Raw genomic sequence first — 14,308 nt, forward strand, 5'->3', positions numbered from 1 at the left:
TGGCTAAGTTCATATGTATGTATATTAACCACTTGAGGGCTGTGGTGTTAACCCCCCCCCCCCCCCCCGCCCCCTCAAGTGACCAGAACATTTATTGCTTAAATGGCCACTGCAGCTTTAAGGCCAAAGTGCAGGGCTGCACAACTCAGCACATGAGTGATTCCACCCCCATTCCTGTCATAGGCTGTGTTTAGCCTGCCAGGGGGACAGCCGTGTCACACGGCTGTCCCCAGTACAGCGCTGCTACAAATCACAGTGCTGTACAAAGTAATTAGACTGTGGTTTCGCCTGAAGGTGGGGCGGAGCTCCACCCCCCAAGCAGGAGATGCGCGCTCAGCGTGCATGCGATCTACTGCTAGCCCCATAGACGGCTGTTCACGCCAATGGGCGTGGAGCGGTCCTGGGGCTGCCGCACTGCTCATTTGGCATAGAGCAGTCGGCAACAGGTTAAAGGGAGATTTTCTTTCTCCCTACTTTTTATCTTTCAGGCTCTGCCTGTACAAACTGCTACTAAACATAAAGACAAGTCTAGATGATGCTCTAAATGTGATGCTAAACTTTCTGCCTACTGGTCAAGATCATTATGCCAAAATTGTATTTCTAAAAGCAAGCCTGATCCATCCATAGTTATGTTAAACTTTATGGAATCAATGGAAAAGGAATTTACCTTTCAGGCTTTACGGTCTGTTATGATGCCAAATGTGGTGTCACCACAACTGCCATCTGCTTCTGCTGAAACCACTTTACCTAGTGTTAATCAGGGATCTCAACAGATTGCAGCCTCTGCAGCAGGGCCTTCTGAGGTTCAGGTTATGCTATTTCTACCTCAGCTGATGATTCTGTAGAAGTCGAAACTAGACCAGATTCAGGTTCAGATTCTATTGCTAAAGATATCAAATCTGCAAAGTACTTGTTTAGTGCTGATGAAACGTCAGAGCTTTTGAGAGCACTCTATGATGCAGAGCAAATTCCAGAGCAGGTCGCAGTTACATCTGCTCAGGATGATATTGATCTGGGGCTACAAGGCATTGAAGGTAAATCTTTTCCTGTTCATCCTGCTGTAAAGAAAATTGGGAGGAGGGAGGAGGAAGCAGGGAGGAACCAGAGTCAAGGATCTCAGAGATCTGGCTTTGGACATTGCAACACTGACGGAACAAAATCTACAATCACTGACTTCAGTGCATATAAGGGGTTCTCTAAATACTTTGGCGGATCAATTGAGTCGACCTTGACTGTCAGAAGCAGAGTGGGCTCTCAACTGGGAGGTGTTTCAGGAGATTTAAGACATGTGGGGTTCCCCGATAGTAGACCATTTTGCATCCCCCAACAATGCAAAGACGGAAATCTTCTTCTCCCTGGATCCAGCCTGCCCCCTGGAGAGACTGTATGCCCTGGAATTACCATGGCCCAAAACACTCCTGTATGCTTTTGCTCCATTTTCACTGATTCCTCGTGCAACATGGAAGATAAAAAAAAGAGAAGGCCAGAGCGAAATTCATAGCACCGTTCTGGCCCCGCAGGATATGGTTCCCGGAATTATGTATCCTGGCCTCCCAGGGTCCATGGTTTCTGCCTCTCAGAACAGATCTGCTCATACAACAGGGGAAATTCCATACGAGTCCAGAGAAATTTTCCCTGGCAGCCTGGTTCTTGAATGGAAAGCTCTAAAGAAAAGAGGTTTTTCTAACCGGGTAATTTCCAGGATGGTTTCATGTAGAAAAATGTATTGTAAATTTTGGAAAGTTTTTTTGTTCCTGGAAGATTTATTGAGAAATGATATCCCTACAATTCTTGATTTTTTGGGGTGGGGTGGGGTGGAGTTAGGTTTAGCTCCAAGTACTCTAAGGGTCCAGGCGTCGGCCCTTTCTTTATTTTTGAATGTTAAAATGGCCAGAGAAACAGCAATTCTTGTTTTTTTAAAGGCTGTATCTAGGTCTAGACCTTATATTGTTATTATTTAGAAAAGGAAGATCTCACAGAGATTTGTTAGATGTCTTTTGATATAATAAAGGATTGTTTTTTTTGTATGCACCCAAGAGCCAATTTTTCCTGTATATATATTCTAGGTCTAGACCTTTACCTACAAAAATTGTCCCTCCATGGGACTTAAATTTGGTTTTGAAAGCTTTGGTTAAGGCGGCTCCTTATGAACCGTTGAATTAGGCTTCTCTCAAAGCTCTGACGTTGAAGACTACTCTTTTAGTTTCCATTACCTCAGCCAGAAGGTTTGGAGACATTCAAAGTCTCTCGATAAAGGATCCTTATATGCAAGTTTTTCCGGATAGAAGTGTGTTTAGAACTGATCCAGCGTACTTACCTAAGGTTAGTTCTAACTATCACAGATCTCTGGAAATTGTCATTCCCTCATTTTGTGATCCACCTGCCAATGATAGGGAAGCAGAATAGCATACATTGGATAACAGAAGAGCAGTTTTGACTTACCTTGACACTACAAAGGCTTTTAGGAGATCAAATAATGTATTTGTTTCGTTTTCAAACACAAAGAAAGGTTTAAAGGTATCAAAGGATGCTATTGCCAGGTGGCTCAGAGAGGTGATAGTTTCAGCTTATGTAAACCAAGAACAAGCTGTACCTAAGGGAATTCAAGCTCATTCTGTTAGATCATTTTCGACCTCTTGGGCTGAAAGGTCTGGTGCATCACTTGAGCAAATTTGGAAAGCGGCAATATGGAAAAATCAACATACGTTTGTCAAGCATTACAGAGTGGATCTTCTATCCAGCCAGGATTTATCCTTTGGCAGAAAGGTTCTACAGAACATCATCCCTCCCTAAGGTAATTGATTCCTTGTTGGTCTCTCATTTTATGCAGCCATCCTGGAGGATGAGGAGAGAACTCTGGTTAGAACTTACCGGTAGCGGTATTTCTATGAATCCACCAGGATGGCTACCTTAGTTCCCACCCTATGATGGTCTTTTACCTGAATAGGTGATATTACCGTTGTCCATGGGCATGTTTTTCTCTGCAATAACTGAGGTGTGTATGTGGACAGGGTTTACTTATACAAAACTTTGTATCGGGTGTGTTTCCTTTGGGGAGGAGCTAGGCTATCTCTCAGGTTATGCAGCCATCCTGGAAGATTCGTAGAAATACCGCTACCGGTAAGTTCTAACCAGAGTTTTTCTCCTTTTTCCCTTTAACGTGCATAAAGAATAAAATAGTTGCTAAAAAAAAATCACCCACAAAAAGCCTAATAGTGGTGAAAAACAAGATATACCTGTAGATCATTTAGGTTGATAAAGAGTGATAAAGTTGTTGGGGAATGAATGGGAGTAGCGATGAAATGTGAACATGGCTCACGTCCATAAGCAGAAGACAACCCATCAGAAGACAACCCATGGGCAGAAGTGGTTGAGAAATGCTCAGAGCAGTGTGGCTCTTTAAATGCTATTACAAGACAAATGATCTTTCACCTCACCTGTAATCACTTGGCCTGGCACCATTCTGTAAGGATAATTTGCCCAGATCGTCTCATCAGAAGCCCACTACAGCATGGGAAATCAGAAACCACACACATATACTGTATGTTGGGTTATCTGTAACCAGCTTTATTAAAGGATTTTCTTAGTTTCATACTGTACATGTAGAGGTTAGATAAGTTACAGAACATTTCTATCACGCTTTTCTCCTGTGCTTTTCCTCAAAGTGGCAGGGTGTATTCGGGCAGTAGCAGTGTTAGGGAGTCTTGCCCAAGGTCTCCTTACTGAATAGGTGCTGGCTTCTACAACAGGTAATGTTTGACCAATCATCTAATGACAAATGTAGATTAGTCATGAAATAATGAACCAATGAGAAGTGAGGATATACGGTTACCTAATTGATTTGTTAGATTACTAGTGAGAGTTTGCAAAGTGTCATCAGCCAAGCTTGGTGACAATAAAACCCAGTCGCTGGTCGCAGCGCCCTGATCAGCGTCTGTTGTTTAAAGAATCGTGACCTTGTGTAAATTCCAACTCAGCACCAAGCTAGCAAAAGAAAACATGTTATGGCTAAGCTGCTGAAAATGTGAATCATCTAACTTTCCAGCATAACAAAATGGCTTCACTTCTGTCAGGACCTCTTTATAAACTCATTTATGCTGAAAGGCTCTACCTTACAACATGTACTTTCACTTTCTTCCAGCAGGTGGAGACAGGGAAGCTTCTGAAGGATCACATCCTGTTACTCATACCACAAACCTTAAGAGCCATCAGAGAACACACACAGGAGATCATCCTTATTCATGTTCAGAGTGTGGGAAAACGTATACTCTTCACACAAGCCTTCAGAGACACCAGAGATCACACACAGGAGACCGTCCTTATTCATGTTTAGAGTGTGGGAAAAAGTTTACACAATCTACAAACCTTAAGATTCACCAGAGAACACACACGGGAGAGCGTCCTTATTCATGTTCAGAGTGTGGGAAAAAGTTTACACAATCTACAAACCTTAAGATTCACCAGAGAACACACACGGGAGAGCGTCCTTATTCATGTTCAGAGTGTGGGAAAAAGTTTACTGGTCCCTCAAGCCTTAAGATACACCTAAGAACGCACACACGAGAACGTTCTTACTCATGTTCGGATTGTGGGGAAAAGTTTAATGATACCACAATCCTTGGAAGTCACCAGAGAACACACAAAGGAGAGTGTCCTTATTCATGTTCAGACTGTGGGAAAAAGTTTACTCTTAACTCAAACCTTCAGAGGCACCAGAGAACACACACAGGAGATCGTCCTTATTCATGTTCAGTTTGTGGTAAAAAATTTACTCTTCACTTAAGCCTTCAGAGACACCAGAGAACACACACAGGAGATCGTCCTTATTCATGTTCAGTTTGTGGTAAAAAATTTACTCTTCACTTAAGCCTTCAGAGACACCAGATAACACACACAGGAGAGCGTCCTTATTCATGTTTAGAGTGTGGCAAAAAGTTTACTCAGTCCACAAACCTTAAGAAACACCAGAGAACTACTCACAGAGGTGAGCGTCCTTATTCATGTTCAGAGTGTGAAAAAAAGTTTACTACTCACTCAAGCCTTCAGAGACATCAGAGAATACACACAGGAGAGCGTCCTTATTCATGTTCAGAGTGTGGGAAACAGTTTACTGTTCCCTCAAGCCTTCAGATGCACCTAAGAACGCACACAGGAGAGCGTCCTTATTCATGTTTAGAGTGTGGAAAAACATTTACTCAGTCTTCAAGCTTTCAGAGTCACCAGAGAACACACAAAGGAGAGTGTCCTTATTCATGTTCAGAGTGTGGGAAAAAGTTTAATTATTCCTCAAACCTTCAGACACACCAGAGAACACATACAGGAGAGTGTCCTTATTCATGTTCAGAGTGTGGGAGAAAGTTTGCTAATTGCTCAAACCTTCGGAAACACCAGAGAACACACAAAGGAGAGCGTATGTATTCATGTTCAGAGTATGGAAAACAGTTTACTTAATTTTCAACTGTTCAGCAACACCAGCAGATGAGTACATTTGAAATCGGCGCCGGTAGACTTGGGCGCAGGATACAGCCGGTATATGGCTGATCCTGCTTCTGCACAAGTCCGGGCCGATTTAATTACTATTCCCCCTCCAGGCCGACATGGATAGTGGGGGAATGAAATAATTCGGCTTCCAGCGATTGCTGGAGGCCGAATTATTGTGTTTTTTAAGCAACCTCGGCTCCATCTTCTGACGGCGCTGACGTTACTCACTGAGCGCTGCAATAGGAATGATTCCTATTGTAGTCTATGGAGGCGCCGGCTGCGCCCAAATCTAGCAGCGCTGAAAAGCACTGCTCCGACAGCAGACACACACCGGCTAGTGTCAGCATACTTTTTCATACTAAGAATGTGGTAAAAAGTTCCCTTCTAGCTCACACCAGAAGCACCAGATAACACACACAGGAGAGCATCCTTATTCATTTTCAGAGCATGGGAAATATTCACTCATGGCTCACACATTTAGACACACTAGATATCTCACAAAGCTTAACATCCTTTTTCATGCTCAGTGTAAGAAATAAATTATTCAATCCTCAAGTATACAGCGACACCAGAGAACAAAGACAGGCACTTGCCAGTTGGCACTTGCTCGAGCAGGGCATTCTGGGAAAGATATCCTAGGTAACTGCTGACCATCACCAGTGTATGTATCTCCCAGAGTCACAGCTATATTGTTGCACTAATAAAAGTGAATATGATTATCAAGCTACAGATGTCTGGAATGGTTTTGCTTTCTGCCTGAAGTGATCATGTCGGTGAATCTCTGCTGTCCATGACGGGCTTGATTCACAAAGCGGTGCTAACCTACTTAGCACGTCTAAAGTCTTTAGACGCGCTAACCAGGGTGCTAAGTAGGTTAGCACCGGATTTCTCAATCAGATCGTGTGCTAACTTTGCGCGCGTAAAGTTTTACGCGCGCAAAGTTTTACGCGCGCTAAGTCCCATAGGCTTTAATGGGCACTTCGCGCGGTGCGCCCTGTGCTCTGTGCAGTACGCGCGTAAAGTTTTACGCGCATAAAGTTTTGCGCGCATAAAGTTTTATGCGCGAAAAGCTTCTTTAGACGTGCTAAGGGGGTTTTCACAGGCGTGCTAACAGTTAGCACTGCTTTGTGAATCAAGCCTGAGGTGTCATAAGGAACCTCAGGTAGGAAGTTACCAAATTGAGAACAGAAGTCAGAATAACCTGTGTGCCACACGTATGGTGATACAGCTTTGTCAAAATGTGACACGGAGTATGACTCTACTGTATAAACATAACAGATGACATAAGACAGTAGTTATAGCATGCACAGCATATAATACATATATAATACATATTACAGCACTCAGATATCCCATTTCATACCTTGGAAATGTATCCGTTTCTTACAGACATTTTATCCCATTTACGTGGAAATCTGAGAAAGATCCTTCCTTTAGGAACTGCTTGGGTATTCAGTTATAGGTTCCTATACACCAGCAGTTTGCGATGTAAGACTGGCTTCAGGGGCATAAAGAGATAATTTGCATATTCACTAGTGATGCATTGTGGGAAACCACAGTTGCTCACTTAAAGCTGAATTGTAGCAAATACCTTCTGTTTTAAGAAAGCAAATTACACTGAGCGTTCCTTTAGGAACAGATATGAATATATTGCCTTGCGGGTTCCCTTGAGCAGCAACCACCCCCCCCCACCCCCCATGAGTAATACAAGCACATCAAACATAAACACTTGTATGTCTTCAGTGTACAGTGCAGATTATTCCTTATTACCTGCAAAGTTTGTGTTTCCCCTCATAGCTGTCCTCTTTTTCCTTACTGTAAGCTTTATTGTGTTATTATTCGTATTTTTTTTCTTTGTTGTGCTTCTAAATAAAAAAGATGAAAAAATTGTATTAAAAAATGCACAACACCAGATCTGAGTTGTACTTTTGCAACTTAATGTTGTCATTGATTTGTGTGATGGATCCGCCCCCAGCCATGCCCAGCACAGAAATTTCCAACACACAGAGCACAAGTGAGGCTGAGCATAACCATTGGAGGAGGCGGGGGGGGGGGGGGGGAGAAGGGGCTTCAGCAATTTAACGTGGTTCTGTGGATATTTTTAAAAACAAAAACTCACACTTACTTGGGGCTTCTACCCCCCTGCAGCTGTCCTGTCCTGCTCCGATCCTCCGTTCCCCACCGCCGGTTACCATCCAATTATTCTTCTAACTAGACAAATGCAACAGTGCGGCCGCACACCTCCTTGCTTCCGCTCGCATCTCCGAGGGCTTACTGTGCAGGTGCAGTACAAAGTTTTCTCGTTAAGTTCCCGGAGACACGAGCGGGAGCGAGGAAGCGTGCGGCCACGCAGGCGCAGTTGCATTAGTCTAGTTAGACAGGACAGCTGCAGGGGGCCGGTAGAGCAACAAAAATTACAGGAATAGCCTGTCTTTGGCATACACTTTCAAACGCATCCATGAATCTGTCTCTTTGTAAGGTCAGTACAACATAATTGACTGGAACAGCAGAGGGTAGGCAGGCACTCGGGATTGCTGTGTTGCATGGAATCCAAAATGCAGCACAGATGCAACAGCCAATGAAGTCACCCAAACAAACTATGTGCTTAAGATTGTAAAAGACCAGTCCATACATCAAACAACAGAGAGCAAATGAAAGTCTGGCACTATCGTTTTACTCCAGCAAATAGCAAAAATACAGCTTGTACAGTGAAACAACACAGAGATTACAAAATGCAGTTAGACACGAGTAGTGTAGATGCAAAAAGTATACTTATGCTCCAGTGCTGTGCAGTATACTTTTTGCACTGTACTCGAGTCGAGTCTATCTGCATTTTTTAATCTCTGTGTTGTTTCACAGTACAAGCTGTATTTTGCTATTTATTCAACATAATTGACAAATGGTTGGTAAGCAGTAATTGGCGCAGTATGAGGATGTAAAAGATACTTGATGAATAGGACCAAGGAATGCCCAGAAGCCAAGGAATGCCCAGAATTGCAGGGAACAATGGAGAATGGAGAAGATTAAAACAAAGATATCCATGATGCTCAGAGTTAATAATAACACAAACTGGCCGGGTTTCTTGTTTGATAGGCCCAGTGTTGTAGGAGAACCTTCCGCTAGCTGAATGGTAAGGGCTTGTTCCTTTATTCGGATGGTTAGGGCCTGTTGGTGTGCCAAGTTGATGTCCAACAGACATAAACAAGACCCAAAGTCCACAACGGCATTAATAGAGGGAGATAGTCATATACATTTTTTCCCTCTCTCTATCTCCCTCTAAGAGTATATGTGATGAATTTTTAGCATCCTACAATATGGCCCTGTTTTGGGGCATATCAGTAATTGACCACTCTATATATATATTTGCATAACCCCTCCCTTTTTTGGGTGTGATCAATGACCTATATAGCTACTGAATATTCATTTATTCAGAATTAACTCCTCCTCTTCCTTTTTTTCCCCCTACCTTTTTGCCAATTATCCATTGGAGTTATTTCTTCCCCTTCCCTGCCCCTCTCCATCTCCAAACCTCCAATGCTGATTAGCCAATTTTAAAACTGTAATGCCAATATAAATATATATATTTACCGCCATGTTTTTATTGACCTGAGAAAACGGAGGCTGATCTACCCTGATACACGATGTCTGTACCCCCTCTTTATGCCTTTTATGCCCAATAAATCCTCTTAAGCCTTCCAGCGTCTCCCATTGTTTGAATACTTAAGTCACTGTGGCACTGCCTAGCAACCACATGATGATCATCTTCCTGCACACAGCCGCCAATGGGTATTGAGACAAGGATGCCGCTCCCCACCAATGCATCACTCGGGTTCCAATACAAACCTGGACCAGCGTCCACCAAAAAAGGAGCCCGCGCTGCCTCCCTATCCCTGGGGGATTCTACATCAGGCTGCCTCCATGAGAACCTGGTCCAGGGCTAGCCTTAAAGGGAACCATGCCTTCTCGGGATGCTTTCTGGAAAAAGCCACAAGTGAACCAGTGCTACCTATACTGAGACTTCCTGATTGCACCTCCAAAGGAGATCAATCAAATTTGCATCCATTTGCCTGACATGAGGCATGCTGGGGGAGATGAGAGAGAGAGGAAAGAAACATGAGGCATGCTGGGGAAATGAGAGAGGAAAGAAACATGAGGCATGCTGGGGGAGATGAGAGAGAGAGGAAAGAAACATGAGGCACGCTGGGGGAGATGAGAGAGAGGAAAGAAACATGAGGAATCCTGGGGGAGATGAGAGAGAGAGGAAAGAAACACGAGGCATGCTGGGAGAGATGAGAGAGAGAGAGGAAAGAAACACGAGGCATGCTGGGGGAGATGAGAGAGGAAAGAAACATGAGGCATGCTGGGAGGAGATGAGAGAGGAAAGAAACATGAGGCATGCTGAGGGAGATAAGATTGAGGAAAGAAACATGAGGCATGCTGAGGGAGATGAGAGAGGAAAGAAGCATGAGGCATGCTGGGGGAAATGATAGAGAGGAGAGAAACATGAGGCATGCTGGGGGAGATGAGAGAGGAGAGAAACATGAGGCATGCTGGGGGAGATAAGAGAGAGGAAAGAAGCATAAGGCATGCTGGGTGAGATGAGATAAGAATGAAACATGAGGCATGCTGGGGGAGATGAAAGAGGGAAGAAACATGAGGCATGCTGGGGGAGATGAGAGAGGGAAGAAACATGAGGCATGCTGGGGGAGATGAGAGAGAGGAAAGAAACAAGAGGCACGCTGGGAGGAGATGAGAGAGAGGAAAGAAACATGAGGCATGCTGGGGGAGATGAGATAAGAATGAAACGAGGTATGCTGGGGGAGATGAAAGAGGGAAGAAACATGAGGCATGCTGGGGCAGATGAGAGAGAGGGAAGAAACATGAGGCATGCTGGGGGAGATGAGAGAGAGGAAAGAAACATGAGGCATGCTGGGATAGATGAGAGAGAGGAAAGAAACATGAGGCATGCTGGGAGGAAATGAGAGAGAGGAAAGAAACATAAGGCATGCTGGAGGAGATAAGAGAGATGAAAGAAACATGAGGCATGCTGGGGGAAATGAGAGAGAGGAGAGAAACATGAGGCATGCTGGGGGAGATGAGAGAGAGAGAGGAAAGAAACATGAGGCATGCTGGGGGAGATAAGAGAGAGGAAAGAAACATAAGGCATGCTGGGGGAGATGAGATAAGAATGAAACATGAGGCATGCTGGGGGAGATGAAAGAGGGAAGAAACTTGAGGCATGCTGGGGGAGATGAGAGAGGGAAGAAACATGAGGCATGCTGGGGGAGATGAGAGAGGAAAGAAACATGAGGCATGTTGGGAGGAGATGAGAGAGAGGAAAGAAACATGAGGCATGCTGGGGGAGATGAAATAAGAATGAAACGAGGCATGCTGGGGGAGGTGAAAGAGGGAAGAAACATGAGGCATGCTGGGGCAGATGTGAGAGAGGTAAGAAACAAGAGGCATGCTGGGATAGATGAGAGAGAGGAAAGAAACATGAGGCATGCTGGGGGAGATGAGAGAGAGGAAAGAAACATAAGGCATGCTGGGAGGAGATGAGAGAGGGAAGAAACAGGAGGCATGCTGGGGCAGATGAGAGAGAGGGAAGAAACATGAGGCATGCTGGGATAGATGAGAGAGAGGAAAGAAACATGAGGCATGCTGGGGGAGATGAGAGAGGGAAGAAACAGGAAAATTGAATAATTACCTGCTGGTAATTTTCATTTCCTGGAATAGAAATGGCGGCATACTGATGGGTAGAGGTGGGCCGAACGGTTCGCCGGCGAACGGTTCCAGGCGAACTTCGGATGGTTCGCCTTCGCAGGCGAAGGCGAACTTTCCCGGAAGTTCGATTCGCCCCATAATGCTCTATGAGGGTCAACTTTGACCTTCTGCATCACAGTCAGCAGGCGCATTGTAGCCAATCAGGCTACGCTAAGCCCTGGAGCCCCACCCCCCCTTATATAAGGCAGGCTCCGGCGGCGATTAGCCTCACTCGTGTGCTTGCTAGAGACAGAATAGGGACAGCTGCTGCAGACTTGTTCTCCTAGGGACAGATTAGTCAGGCTCTTGCCTTCTTAGCTTGCTTAGCTGAATGTTATTGTTATAATAGCGCCCCAGAAAAGCTCTATTCAGAGCTCATCCTGCTGTGATCAATTTTTTTTTTCTTTGTTTGAAACTGTTTAGACAGCATTGCTAATTCATACTGTGTGTCCCACTGCCCGCAGCAGCAGCACATTCAGTGACTACTACCTGTGTGTGTGAGACACTTGTGTTTTTTAGACAGCATTGCTAATTCATACTGTGTGTCCCACTGGCACTGCCAGCAGCAGCAGCAGCACATTCAGTGACTACTACCTGTGTGTGTGTGATACACTTGTGTTGCTTAGACAGCATTGCTAATTCATAATGTGTGTGTACCACTGCCAGCAGCCCACCAGCATTCAGCAGCACATTCAGTGACACCGGTGTGTGTGACAGGGAGCTGCACATTGTACTACCTACCCAGTACTACATTTACCTACTACTAGTACCTGTTGTGTTTAGTTAACCCACCTCATCACTGCATACACCTACGTTTGTGTTGAGTGAACCCACCTCGCTGCACATAACTACCTTTTGTGTTGAGTGAACTTGTGTCACTGCATATAACTACCTTTTAAGTTGAGTGAACTCACCTCACTGCATATCTACCTTTTCTGTAGAGTGAACTCACCTCACTGCATATATAACTACCTTTGGGTTGAGTGAACTCAGCTGACTGCATATAGCTACCTTTTGTGTTCAGTGAACTCACCTCACTGCATATATAACTACCTTTGGGTTGAGTGAACTTACCTCACTGCACATAGCTACCTTTTTTGTTCAGTGAACTCACCTCACTGCATATATAACTACCTTTGGGTTGAGTGAACTCAGCTGACTGCATATAGCTACCTTTTGTGTTCAGTGAACTCACCTCACTGCATATATAACTACCTTTGGGTTGAGTGAACTCACCTCACTGCACATAGCTACCTTCTGTGTTCAGTGAACTCACCTTACTGCATATATAACTTGCATATATAACTACCTTGTGGTTGAGTGAACTCACCTCACTGCACATAGCTACCTTCTGTGTTCAGTGAACTCACCTCACTGCATATATAACTACCTTTGGGTTGAGTGAACTCACCTCACTGCATATAGCTACCTTTTGTGTTCAGTGAACTCACCTCACTGCATATATAACTACCTTTGGGTTGAGTGAACTCACCTCACTGCACATAGCTACCTTTTGTGTTCAGTGAACTCACCTCACTGCATATATAACTACCTTTGGGTTGAGTGAACTCAGCTGACTGCATATAGCTTCACTAAACACAAAAAGTAGCTATATGCAGTCAGCTGAGTTCACTCAACCCAAAGGTAGTTATATATGCAGTGAGGTGAGTTCACTGAACACAAAAGGTAGCTATATGCAGTGAGGTGAGTTCACTCAACCCAAAGGTAGTTATATATGCAGTGAGGTGAGTTCACTGAACACAGAAGGTAGCTATGTGCAGTGAGGTGAGTTCACTCAACCCAAAGGTAGTTATATATGCAGTGAGGTGAGTTCACTGAACACAGAAGGTAGCTATGTGCAGTCAGCTGAGTTCACTCAAACCAAAGGTAGTTATATATGCAGTGAGGTGAGTTCACTGAACACAAAAAGTACTCACCTCACTGCATATATAACTACCTTTGGGTTGAGTGAACTCACCTCACTGCACATAGCTACCTTCTGTGTTCAGTGAACTCACCTCACTGCATATATAACTACCTTTGGGTTGAGTGAACTCAGCTGACTGCACATAGCTACCTTCTGTGTTCAGTGAACTCACCTCACTGCATATATAACTACCTTTGGGTTGAGTGAACTCACCTCACTGCATATAGCTACCTTTTGTGTTCAGTGAACTCACCTCACTGCATATATAACTACCTTTGGGTTGAGTGAGCTCACCTCACTGCATATACCTAGCTTACCCCTGAGATGGACAAAATGGACAAACCAGGTAGAGGAAGAGGTAGAGGCAGACCCAGAGGAAGGCCACCTGGCACTGGCAGGTCTGTGCAAGGTGGTGTTGCTGTGATTTCGTGCGGACCTGGACCAAAGTAGAGTGCTCAGAAGAAGGCACGTGCCATCACTTCCCAAAATTGTGAGGACATGCTTGAGTATTTAACACAGAAGACCTCATCTCCCGCAGCCAGTGCTACCAGTGCTAGTACAAGCGCCACATCCGCTGCATTTGACACTTCGGTGGTGGTGAAATCACTGATTCACAGCCACTACTGCAACAACAAGAAGAAGGCGCAGGTACACCACCTCATACGTCTGAGTTAGGTGGCGATATTATGGACGTAATGTGTGAGGAGGGGCATGATGATCCACCTGAAGTTGGTGCAGTTGAGGAGGTGTCTGAGGAAAGCAAAGCTGGGCAGGAGGATTATGATGACGATTATATGGATGTCACGTATGTTCCCAATAGAGGAGATGACCAGGGGGACAGTTCAGAGGGGGAGCCAGAGAGGAGTAGGAGGAGACGACTCCATGATAGAAGCAGAGGGAGCTCGTCCTCAGAAACAGCTGGGAGCAGTGTCCGGCACCATGTATCGCCAGCTATGGCCAGCCAGCCAACATGCCCTTCAAGGTCAGCTGTTGATGCCACCGTAGTGCCATCACCCCAGGGGGGCTCTGCGGTTTGGAAATATTTTACGGTGTGTGCCTCAGATAGGAGCAAAGCCATCTGTTCTCTCTGCCTCCAAAAATTTAACCGTGGAAAGGCCAACACTCATGTAGGGACAA

General features: G+C 44.8%; 1 pseudogene; it reads left to right on the forward strand.

Moving 5' to 3' along the window:
- The window catches only part of LOC137537032 (zinc finger protein 850-like), a 62,727-nt pseudogene that overhangs the window by 21,451 nt on the left and 26,968 nt on the right, over positions 1–14,308 (forward strand).

The sequence above is a fragment of the Hyperolius riggenbachi genome, chromosome 10 (genome assembly GCF_040937935.1).
Source record: "Hyperolius riggenbachi isolate aHypRig1 chromosome 10, aHypRig1.pri, whole genome shotgun sequence".
NCBI lineage: Eukaryota > Metazoa > Chordata > Amphibia > Anura > Hyperoliidae > Hyperolius > Hyperolius riggenbachi.